The sequence below is a fragment of the Pan paniscus genome, chromosome 21 (genome assembly GCF_029289425.2).
Source record: "Pan paniscus chromosome 21, NHGRI_mPanPan1-v2.0_pri, whole genome shotgun sequence".
Classification (NCBI taxonomy): Eukaryota; Metazoa; Chordata; class Mammalia; order Primates; family Hominidae; genus Pan; species Pan paniscus.
Genome location: NC_073270.2, coordinates 70,787,672 through 70,801,404, shown reverse-complemented (window position 1 = coordinate 70,801,404; position 13,733 = coordinate 70,787,672).

Genomic DNA, 13,733 nt, shown 5'->3' with positions numbered 1-13,733 from the left:
CTCTATGAACTTGGAAATATATACACTGCCTTCTGTATAAACATAGAAATACCTACTCAGTCATCTGTATAAACATGGAAATATCTACACCACTATCTGTATAAACATGGAAATATGTACACTGCGATGTGTATAAACGTGGAAATATCTACACAGCCATCTCTATAAACATGGAAATATCTACATCGCTACCTGTATAAACACGGAGATATCTACACCACTATCGGTATAAACTTGGAAATATCTACACCACCATCTGTATAAACATAGAAATATCTACACACTCATCTGGAAAAACATGGAAATATCTACACCACTATCTGTATAAACATGGAAATATCCACACTGTGATCTGTATAAACATGGAAATAGCTACATAGCCATCTCTATCAACATGGAAATATCTACATCGCTATCTGTATAAACATGGGAATAGCCACACTGCTCTCTGTATAAACATGGAAATATCTACAACGCCATCTGTAAAAACGTGGAAATATCTAAACAGTCATTTGTGTAAACATGTAAATATCTACACCTCCATCTGTATAAACATGGAAATATCTACACTGCCATCTGTATACACATGGAAATATCTACAAAGCCATCTGTATAAACATGGAAATATCTACACCGCTATCTGTATAAACATGGAAATATCTACATCGCTATCTGTATAAAAATGGAAATATGTACACAGCCATCGCTATAAACATGGAAGTAGCCACACCGCAATCTGTATAAACATAGAAACATATACACCACCATCTCAATAAATATGGAAATATCTACACGGCTATCTGTATAAATATAGAAATATCTATTCCGCCATCTCTATAAACATGGAAATATCTCCAACGCTATCTGTAAAAACATGGAAATATCTCCACCGCAATCTGTATAAACATGGAAATACCTCCACCGCTATCTGTATGAACATGGAAATATCTAAATCGCTGTCTGTACAAACATGGAAATATCTCCCCCGCTATCTCTATAAACATGGAATTATCTACACCGCTATCTGTATAAACATGGAAATATCTACACCGCTTTCTGTATAAACATGGAAATATCTACATCGTTATCTCTATAAACATGGAAATATGTTGACCGCTATCTCTATAAACATGGAAATATCTACACCGACTTCTGTATCAACATGGAAATATCTACACAGTCATATGTATAAGCATGGAAATATCTACAATGCCATCTGTATAAAGATGGAAATATCTACACTGCTCTCTGTATAGACATGGAAATATCTACACCGCTATCTGTATAAATATGGAAATGTCTACACTGATATCTCTACAAACATGGAAATAACTACACAGCTATCTGTATAAACATGGAAATATCTACACCGCTATCTCCATAAACATGGAAATATCTACACCGCTATCTGCATAAACTTGGAAATATCTACACCGCCATCTGCATAAACCTGGAGATGTCTCCACCGCTATCTGTATAAAGATGGAAATATCTCCACCGCTATCTTTATTAATATGGAAATATCTACACCGCTATCTGTATAAATAAGGAAATATCTACACTGCTATCTCTACAAACATGGAAATACCTACACAGCTATCTGTATACACATGGAAATATCAACACAGCCATCTGTATTACAGTGGAAATATCTACACCGCTATCTCTATAAACATGGAAATACCTACACTGCTATCTGTATAAACATGGAAATATCTACACCGCTATCTGTATAAACATGGAAATATCAACACCGCTATCTGTATAAACTTGGAAATATCTAAACCACCATCTGTATAAACATAGAAATACCTGCACAGTCATCTGCAAAAACATGGAAATATCTACACCACTATCTGTATAAACATGGAAATATCTACACCGATATCTTTATAAACATGGAAATATCTACAAGGCTATCTCTATAAACATGGAAATACCTACACACTCATCTGTATAAACATGGAAATGCCTACACCACTATCTGTATAAACATGGAAATATCTACATTGCCAAATGCATAAACATGGAAATATCTACACAGCCATCTCTATAAACATGGAAATATCTACATCGCTATATGCATAAACATGGAAATAGCAACACCGCTATCTGTATAAACATGGAAATATCTACACCGCCATCTGTTAAACATGGAAATATCTACACAGTCATCTGCAAACATGGAAATAACTGCACCTCCATCTGTGTAAACATGAAAATATCTACACTGCTATCGGTATACACAGGGAAATATCCACACAGCCATCTGCATAAACATGGAAATAACTACATCGTTATCTCTATAAACATGGAAATATCTACATCGGTATCTGTATAAACATGGAAATAGCTGCACTGCCATCTGCACAAACATGGAAGAAGCCACACCGCTATCTGCATAAACATGGAAATATCTACACCACCATCTGAATAAACTTCGAAATATCTACACAGCTATCTGTATAAATATGGAAGTATCTACACCGCCATCTCCATAAACATGGAAATATCTACAACGAAATCTGTATAAACATGGAAATATCTCCACCGCTATCTGTATAAACATGGAAATACCTCGACCGCTATCTGTATGAACATGGAAATATCTAAATCGCTATCTGTAGAAACATGGAAATATCCCACCCGCTATCTCTATAAACATGGAATTATCTACACCGCGATCTGTATCAACATGGAAATTTCTACACCGCTACTGTATAAACAAGGAACTATCTACACCGCTATCTGTACAAACATGGAAATATCGACACCACGATCTCTATAAACATGGAAATATCTACACCTCTATCAGTAGAAACAAGGAGATATCTACACTGCTACCAGTATAAATATGGAAATATCTACACCGCCATCACTATAAACATGGAAATATCTACACTGCTATCTGTATAAAGATGGCAATATCTACACCGATATCTGTATAAACAGGGAAATATGTACACCACCATCTGTATAATCATGGCAATATCTACACCGCTATCTGTATAAATATGGAAATATCTACACCGCTATCTCTATAAACATAGAAATATCTACACCGCTATCAGCATGAACACGGAAATATCTACACCGCTATCTCTATAAACATGGAAATATCTACACGGCCATCTGTATAAACATGGAAATATCTACACAGTCATCTGTATAAGCATGGAAATATCTACACAGTCATCTGTATAAGCATGGAAATATCTACATTGCTATCTGCATAATGATGGAAATATCTACACCGCTCTCTGTATAAACATGAAAATATCTACACCGACATCTGTATCAACATGGAAATATCTACACAGTCATCTGTATAAGCATGGAAATATCTACAATGCCATCTGTATAAAGATGGAAATATCTACACAGCTCTCTGTATAGACATGGAAATATCTACACCGCCATCTGTATAAAGATGGAAACGTCTACACAGTCATCTGTATAAGCATGGAAATATCTACAATGCCATCTGTATAAAGTTGGAAATGTCTACACCACTCTCTGTATAAACACGGAAATATCTACAACGCTATCTATATAAACATGGAATTATCAACACCGCCATATGTATAATCATGGAAATATCCACACCGCTATCTGTATAAACATGGAAATATCTGCACCGCCATCTGTAAAAACATGGAAATATGTACAAAGTCATATGTATAAAAATGGAAATATCTACACTGCCGTCTGTATAGACATGGAAATATCTACACTGTCATCTGTATACACATGGAAATATCAACACAGCCATCAGTATAAACATGGAAATATCTACACCGGTATCTGTATAAACATGGAAATATCTACACCGGTATCTGTATAAACTTGGAAATATCTTCAACGGTATCTGTATAAACATCGAAATATCTGCAACACAATCTGTATAAACATGGAAATATCTACACCACTATCTCTATAAACATGGAAGTACCTACACCGCCATCTCTATAAATATGGAAATATCTACACGGCTATCTCTATAAACATAGAAATATCTACATCGCCATCTCTATAAACATGGAAATATCTACACCGCCATCTGCATGAGCATTGATATATCTACACCACCATCTGTGTAAACATGGAAATATCTACACCGCCATCTGTATAAACGTGGAAATATCTACACTGCCATCTGTATAAAGTTGGAATTATCTACTCCGCGATCTGTATAAACATGGAAATTTCTACACCGCTACTGTATAAACATGGAACTACCTACACAACTATCTGTACAAACATGGAAATATCTACACCACGATCTGTATAAACATGGAAATATCTACACCGCTATCTGTATAAAGATGGCAATATCTGCACCGATATCTGTATAAACAGGGAAATATGTACACCGCCATCTGTACAATCATGGAAATATCTACACAGCCATCTGAATAAACATGGAAATATCTACACCGCTATCTGTATAAATATGGAAATATCTACTCTGCTTTCTCTATAAACATGGAAATATCTACACTTCTATCAGTATGAACACGGAAATATCTACAACGCTATCTCTATAAACATGGAAATATCTACACCGCCATCTGTATAAACATGGAAATATCTACACAGTGATCTGTATAAGCATGGAAATATCTACACTGCCATCTGAATAAAGATGGAATATCTACACCGCTCTCTGTATAAACATGGAAATATCTACACCGACATCTGTATCAACATGGAAATATCTACACAGTCATCCGTATAAGCTTGGAAATATCTACACTGCCATCTGTATAAAGATGGAAATATCTACACCGCTCTCTGTATAAACATGGAAATATCTACACAGCCATCTGTATAAACATGGAAATATCTATGCAGTCATCTGTATAAGCATGAAAATATCTACAATGCCATCTGTATAAAGATGGAAATGTCTACACCGCTCTCTGTATAAACATGGAAATATCTACAATGCTATCTGTATAAACAAGGAATTATCAACACCGCCATATGTACAATCATGGAAATATCCACACCGCTATCTGTATAAACATGGAAATATCTGCACCGCCATCTATAAAAACATGGAAATATGTACACAGTCATCTGTATAAAGATGGAAATATCTACAGTGCCATCTGTATAGAGATGGAAATATCTACCCTGCCATCTGTATACACATGGAAATATCTACACACCCATCAGTATAAACATGGAAATATCTTCACCGCTATCTGTGTAAACATGGAAATATCTACAATGGTATCTGTATAAACATGGAAATATCTACACCGGTATCTGAATAAACATGGAAATATCTTCAATGGTATCTGTATAAATATGGAAATCTCTACACCACTATCTGTATAAACACGGAAATATCTACACCACTATCTCTATAAACATGGAAGTACTTACACCGCCATCGGTATAAATATGGAAATATTTACACCGCTATCTCGATAAACATAGAAATACCTACATCGCCATCTCTACAAACATGGAAATATCTACACCGCCATCTGCATGAACATTGATATATCTACACCACCATCTGTGTAAACATGGAAATATCTAAACCGCCATCTGTATAAACGTGGAATTATCTACACTGCCATCTGTAGAAAGTTGGAAATATCTACTCCGTGATCTGTATAAACATGGAAATTTCTACACCGCTACTGTATAAACTTGGAACTATCTACACCGCTATCTGTACAAACATGGAAATATCTACACCACGATCTGTATAAACATGGAAATATCTACACCGCTATCTGTATAAAGATGGCAATATCTACACCGTTATCTGTATAAACAGGGAAATATGTACACCGCCATCAGTACAACCATGGAAATATCTACACAGCCATCTGAATAAACATGGAAATATCTACACCGGTATCTTTATAAATATGGAAATATCTACACCGCTATCTCTATAAACATAGAAATATCTACACCGCCATCTCTATAAACATGGAAATATCTACACAGCCATCTGCATAAACATGGAAATATCTATACTGCCATCTGTACAACATGGAAATAGCAACACCGCTATCTCTATAAACATGGAAATATCTACACCGCCATCTCCATAAACATGGAAATATCTACACAGTCATCTGTATAAGCATGGAAATATCTACACTGCCATCTGAATAAAGATGGAAATATCTACACCGCTCTCTATATAAACATGGAAATATCTACACCGACATCTGTATCAACATGGAAATATCTACACACTCATCAGAATAAGCATGGACATATCTACACTGCCATCTGTATAAAGATGGAAATATCTACACCGGTCTCTGTATAAACATGGAAATATATACACCGCCATCTGCATAAACATGGACATATCTACACAGTCATCTGTATAAACATGGAAATATCTACAATGCCATCTGTATAAAATTGGAAATGTCTACACCGCTCTCTGTATAAACATGAAAATATCTACAACGCTATCTGTATAAACTTGGAAATATCAACACCGCCATATGTATAATCATGGAAATATCCACACCGCTATCTGTATAAACATGGAAATATCTGCAACGCCGTCTGTAAAAACATGGAAATATGTACACAGTTATCTGTATAAAGATGGAAATATCTACTCTGCCATCTGTATAGACATGGAAATATCTACACTGCCATCTGTATACACATGGAAATATCTACAAAGCCATCAGTATAAACATGGGAATATCTTCACCGCTATCTGTATAAACATTCAAATATCTACAACGGTATCTGTATAAACATGGAAATATCTACTCCGGTATCTGTATAAACATGGAAATATCTTCAACGGTATCTGTATAAACATGGAAATAACTACACCACAATCTGTATAAACATGGAAATATCTACACCACTATCTCTATAAACATGGAAGTACTTACAATGCCATCTCTATAATTATGGAAATATCTACACCGCAATCTCGATAAACATAGAAATATCTACATCGCCATCTCTATAAACATGGAAATATCTACACCGCCATCTGCATGAACATTGATATACCTACACCACCATCTGTGTAAACATGGAAATATCTACAACGCCATCTGTATAAACGTGGAAATATCTACACTGCCATCTGTATAGACATGGAAATATCTACACTGCCATCTGTATACACATGAAAATATCTACACAGCCATCAGTATAAACATGGAAATACCTTCACCGCTTTCTGTATAAACATGGAAATATCTACAACGATATCTGTATAAACATGGAAATATCTACACCGGTATCTGTATAAACATGGAAATATCTTCAACTTTATCTGTATAAACATGAAAATATCTACACCACAACCTGTATAAACATGGAAATATCTACACCGCTATCTGTATAACCATGGAAGTACTTACACCGCCATCTCTATAAACATGGAAATACCTACACCGCTATCTCTATAAACATAGAAATACATACATCGCCATCTCTATAAACATGGAAATATCTACACCGCCATCTGCATGAACTTTGATATATCTACACCACCATCTGTATAAACATGGAAATATCTACACCGCCATCTGTATAAACGTGGAAATATCTACACTGCCATCTGTAGAAAGTTGGAAATATCTACTCCGCAATCTGTATAAACATGGAAATTTCTACACCGCTACTGTATAAACATGGAACTATCTACACCGCTATCTGTACAAACATGGAAATATCTACACCACTATCTGTATAAACATGGAAATATCTACACCGCTATCTGTATAAAGATGGCAATATCTACACCGATATCTGTATAAACAGGGAAATATGTACACCGCCATCTGTACAATCATGGAAATATCTACACAGCCATCTGAATAAACATGGAAATGTCTACACCGCTATCTGTATAAATATGGAAATATCTACACCGCTATCTCTATAAACATGGAAATATCTACACCGCTATCAGTATGAACACGGGAACATCTACACCGCTATCTCTATAAACATGGAAATATCTACACCGCTCTCTGTATAAACATGGAAATAACTACACCGACATCTGTATCAACATGGATATATCTACACAGTCATCTGTATAAGCATGGAAATATCTACACTGCCATCTGTATAAAGATGGAAATATCTACACCGCTCTCTGTATAAACATGGAAATATCTACACCGCCATCTGTATAAACATGGAAATATCTACACAGTCATCTGTATAAGCATGGAAATATCTACAATGCCATCTGTATAAAGATGGAAATGTCTACACTGCTCTCTGTATAAACATGGAAATATCTGCAACGCTATCTGTATAGACATGGAATTATCAACACCGCCATATGTATAATCATGGAAATATCCACACCGCTATCTGTAAACATGGAAATATCTGCACCGCCATCTGTAAAAACATGGAAATATGTACACAGTCATCTGTATAAAGATGGAAATATCTACACAGCCAACTGTATAGACATGGAAATATCTACACTACCATCTGTATACACATGGAAATATCTACACAGCCATCAGTATAAACATGGAAATATCTTCTCTGTTATCTGTATAAACATTCAAATATCTACAACGCTATCTGTATAAACATGGAAATATCTACACCGGTATCTGTATAAACATGGAAATATCTACACCACAATCTGTATAAACATGGAAATGTCTACACCACTATCTCTATAAACATGGAAGTACTTACACTACCATCTCTATAAATATGGAAATATCTACACTGCTAGCTCTATAAACATAGAAATATCTACATCGCTATCTCTATAAACATGGAAATATCTACACCGCCATCTGCATGAACATTGATATATCTACACCACCATCTGTGTAAACATGAAAATATCTACACCGCCATCTGTATAAACATGGAAATATCTACACTGCCATCTGTAGAAAGTTGGAAATATCTACTCCGCGATCTGTATAAACAGGGAAATTTCTACACCGCTACTGTATGAACATGGAACTATCTACACCGCTATCTGTACAAACATGGAAATATCTACACCAGGATCTGTATAAACATGGAAATATCTACACCGCCATCAGTATAAACATGGAAATATCTGCACCGCCATCTGTAAAAACATGGAAATATGTACACAGTCATCTGTATAAAGATGGAAGTATCTACACTGCCATCTGTATAGACATGGAAATATCTACACTGCCATCTATATACACTTGGAAATATCTACACAGCCATCAGTATAAACATGGAAATATCTTCACCGCTATCTGTATAAACATGGAAATATCTGCAACGGTATCTGTATAATCCTGGAAATATCTACAACGGTATCTGTATAAACATGGAAATATCTTCAACGGTATCTGTATAAACATGGAAATATCTACACCACAATCTGTATAAACATGGAATTATCTACACCGCTATCTGTATAAACATGGAAGTAGTTACACCACCATCTCTATAAATATGGAGATATCTACAACGCTATCTCTATAAACATAGAAATATCCACATCGCCATCTCTATAAACATGGAAATATCTACACCGCCATCTGCATGAACATTGATATATCTACACCACCATTAGTGTAAACATGGAAATATCTACACGGCCATCTGTATAAACGTGGAAATATCTACACTGCCATCTGTAGAAAGTTGGAAAATATCTACTCCGCGATCTGTATAAACGTGGAAATTTCTACACCGCTACTGTATAAACATGGAACTATCTACACCTCTATCTGTACAAACATGGAAATATCTACACCACGATATGTATAAACATGGAAATATCTACACCGCTTTCTGTATAAAGATGGCAATATCTATACCGATATCAGTATAAACAGGGAAATAAGTACACCGCCTTCTGTACAATCATGGAAATATCTACACAGCCATCTGAATAAACATGGAAATATCTACACCGCTATATTTATAAATATGGAAATATCTACACCGCTATCTCTATAAACATGGAAATATCTACACCGCTATCAGTATGAACACGGAAATATCTACATCGCTATCTCTATAAACATTGAAAAATCTACACCGCCATCTGTATATACATGGAAATATCTACACAGTCATCTGTATAAGCATGGAAATATCTACACTGGATCTGAATAAAGATGGAAATATCTACACCGCTCTCTGTATCAACATGGAAATATCTACACCGACATCTGTGTCAACAAGGAAATATCTACACAGTCATTTGTATAAGCATGGAAATATCTACAGTGCCATCTGTATAAAGATGGAAATGTCTACACTGCTCTCTGTATAAACATGGAAATATCTACAACGCTATCTGTATAAACATGGAATTATCAACACCGCCATATGTATAATCATGGAAATATCCACACCGCTATCTGTATAAACATGGAAATATCTGCACCGTCATCTGTAAAAACATGGAAATATGTACACAGTCTTCTGTATAAAGATGGAAATATCTACACTGCCATCTGTATAGACATGGAAATATTTACACTGCCATCTGTATACACAGGGAAATATCTCCACAGAACTCAGTATAAACATGGAAATTTCTTCACCGCTATCTGTATAAACGTGGAAATATCTACAACGGTATCTGTATAAACATGGAAATATCTATACCGGTATCTGTATAAACATGGAAATATCTTCAACGGTATCTGTATAAACATGGAAATATCTACACCACAATCTGTATAAACATGGAAATATCTACACCACTATCTCTATAAACATGGAAGTACTTACACCGCAATCTCTATAAATATGGAAATATCTACACCGCTATCTGTATAAACATAGAAATATCTACATCGCCATCTCTATAAACATGGAAATATCTACACCGACATCTGCATGAACATTGATATATCTACACCACCATCTGTGTAAACATGGAAATATCTACACCGCCATCTGTATAAACATGGAAATATCTACACTGCCATCTGTAGAAAGTTGGAAATATCTACTCCGCGATCTGTATAAACATGGAAATTTCTACACCGCTACTGTATAAACATGGAACTATCTATACCGATATCTGTATAAACAGGGAAATATGTACACCGCCATCTGTACAATCATGGAAATATCTACACAGCCATCTGAATAAACATGGAAATATCTACACCGACATCTGTATCAACATGGAAATATCTACACAGTCATCTGTATAAGCATGGAAATATCTACACTGCTATCTGTATAAAGATGGAAATATCTACACCGCTATCTGTATAAATATGGAAATATCTACACCGCTATCTCTATAAACATGGAAATATCTACCCCGCTATCAGTATGAACACGGAAATATCTACACCGCTATCTCTATAAACATGGAAATATCTACACCACCATCTGTATGAACATGGAAATATCTACACAGTCATCTGTATAAGCATGGAAATATCTACACCGCCATCTGCATGAACATTGATATATCTCCACCACGATCTGTGTAAACATGGAAATATCTACACCGCCATCTGTATAAACATGGAAATATCTACGCTGCCATCTGTAGAAAGTTGGAAATATCTACTCCACGATCTGTAAAAACATGGAAATTTGTACACCGCAACTGTATCAACATAGAAATATCTACACCGCTATCTGTACAAACATGGAAATATCGACACTACGATCTGTATAAACATGGAAATATCTACACCGCTATCACTATAAACATGGAAATGTCTACACCGCTATCTCTACAAACATGGAAATATCTATACCGTTATCTGCAAAACATGGTAATATCTACACCACCGTCTGTATAAACATGGAAATATCTACAACGCCATCTGTATAAACGTGGAAATATCTACACTGCCATCTGTAGATAGTTGGAAATATCTACTCTGCGATCTCTATAAACATGGAAATTTCTACACCGCTACCGTATAAACATGGGACTATCTACACCGCTATCTGTACAAACATGGAAATATCTACACCACGATCCATATAAACATGGAAATATCTACACCGCTATCAATATAAACATGGAAATATCTGCACCGCCATCTGTAAAAACATGGAAATATGTACACAGTCATCTGTATAAAGATGGAAATATCTACAGTGCCATCTGTATAGACATGGAAATATCTACACTGCCATCTGTATACACATGGAAATATCTACACAGAAATCAGTATAAACATGGAAATATCTTCACCGCTATCTGTATAAACATGGAAATATCTACAACGGTTTCTGTATAAACATGGAAATATCTACACCGGTATCTGTATAAACATGGAAATATCTTCAACGGTATCTGTATAAACATGGAAATATCCACACCACAATCTGTATAAACATGGAAATATCTACACCGCTATCTGTATAAACATGGAAGTAGTTACACCGCCATCTCTATAAATGTGGAAATATCTACACCGCTATCTCTATAAACATAGAAATATCTACATCGTCATCTCTATAAACATGGAAATATCTACACCGCCATCTGCATGAACATTGATATATCTACACCACCACCTGTGTAAACATGGAAATATCTACAACGCCATCTGTATAAACATGGAAATATCTACACTGCCATCTGTAGAAAGTTGGAAATATCTACTCTGCGATCTCTATAAACATGGAAATTTCCACACCGCTACTGTATCAACATGGAACTATCTACACCGCTATCTGTGCAAACATGGAAATATCTACACCGACATCTGTATCAACATGGAAATATCTACACAGTCATCTGTATAAGCATGGAAATATCTACACTGCCATCTGTATAAAGATGGAAATATCTACACCGCTCTCTGTATAAACATGGAAGTAACTACACCACCTTCTCTATAAACATGGAAGTATCTACACAGTCATCTGTATAAGCATGGAAATATCTACACTGCCATCTGAATAAAGATGGAAATATATACACCGCTCTCTGTATAAACATGGAAATATCTACACCGACATCTGTATCAACATGGAAATATCTACACAGTCATCTGTATAAGCATGGAAATATCTACACTGCCATCTGTATAAAGATGGAAATATCTACACCGCTCTCTGTATAAACATGGAAATATCTACACCGCCATCTGTATAAACATGGAAATATCTACACAGTCATCTGTATAAGCATGGAAATATCTACAATGCCATCTGTATAAAGATGGAAATGTCTACACCGCTCTCTGTATAAACACGGAAATATCTACAACGCTATCTGTATAAACATGGAATTATCAACACCGCCATATGTATAATCAGGGAAATATCTACACCGCTCTCTGTTTAAACATGGAAATATCTACATGGCTATCTCTATAATCATGGAAATATCTAAACCGCCATCTGTATAAACATGGAAAATCTACACAGCCATCTATATAATCATGGAAATATCTACACTGCCATCTGTATAAAGATGGAAATATCTACACCACTCTCTGTATAAACATGGAAATATCTACACTGACATCTGTATCAACATGGAAATATCTACACAGTCATCTGTATAAGCATGGAAATATTTACACTGCCATCAGTATAAAGATGGAAATATCTACACCGCTCTCTGTATAAACATGGAAGTACCTACACCGCCATCTGTTTAAACATGGAAGTATCTACACAGTCATCTGTATAAGCATGGAAATATCTACACTGCCATGTGAATAAAGATGGAAATATATACCCCGCTCTCTGTATAAACATGGAAATATCTACACCGACATCTGTATCAACATGGAAATATCTAC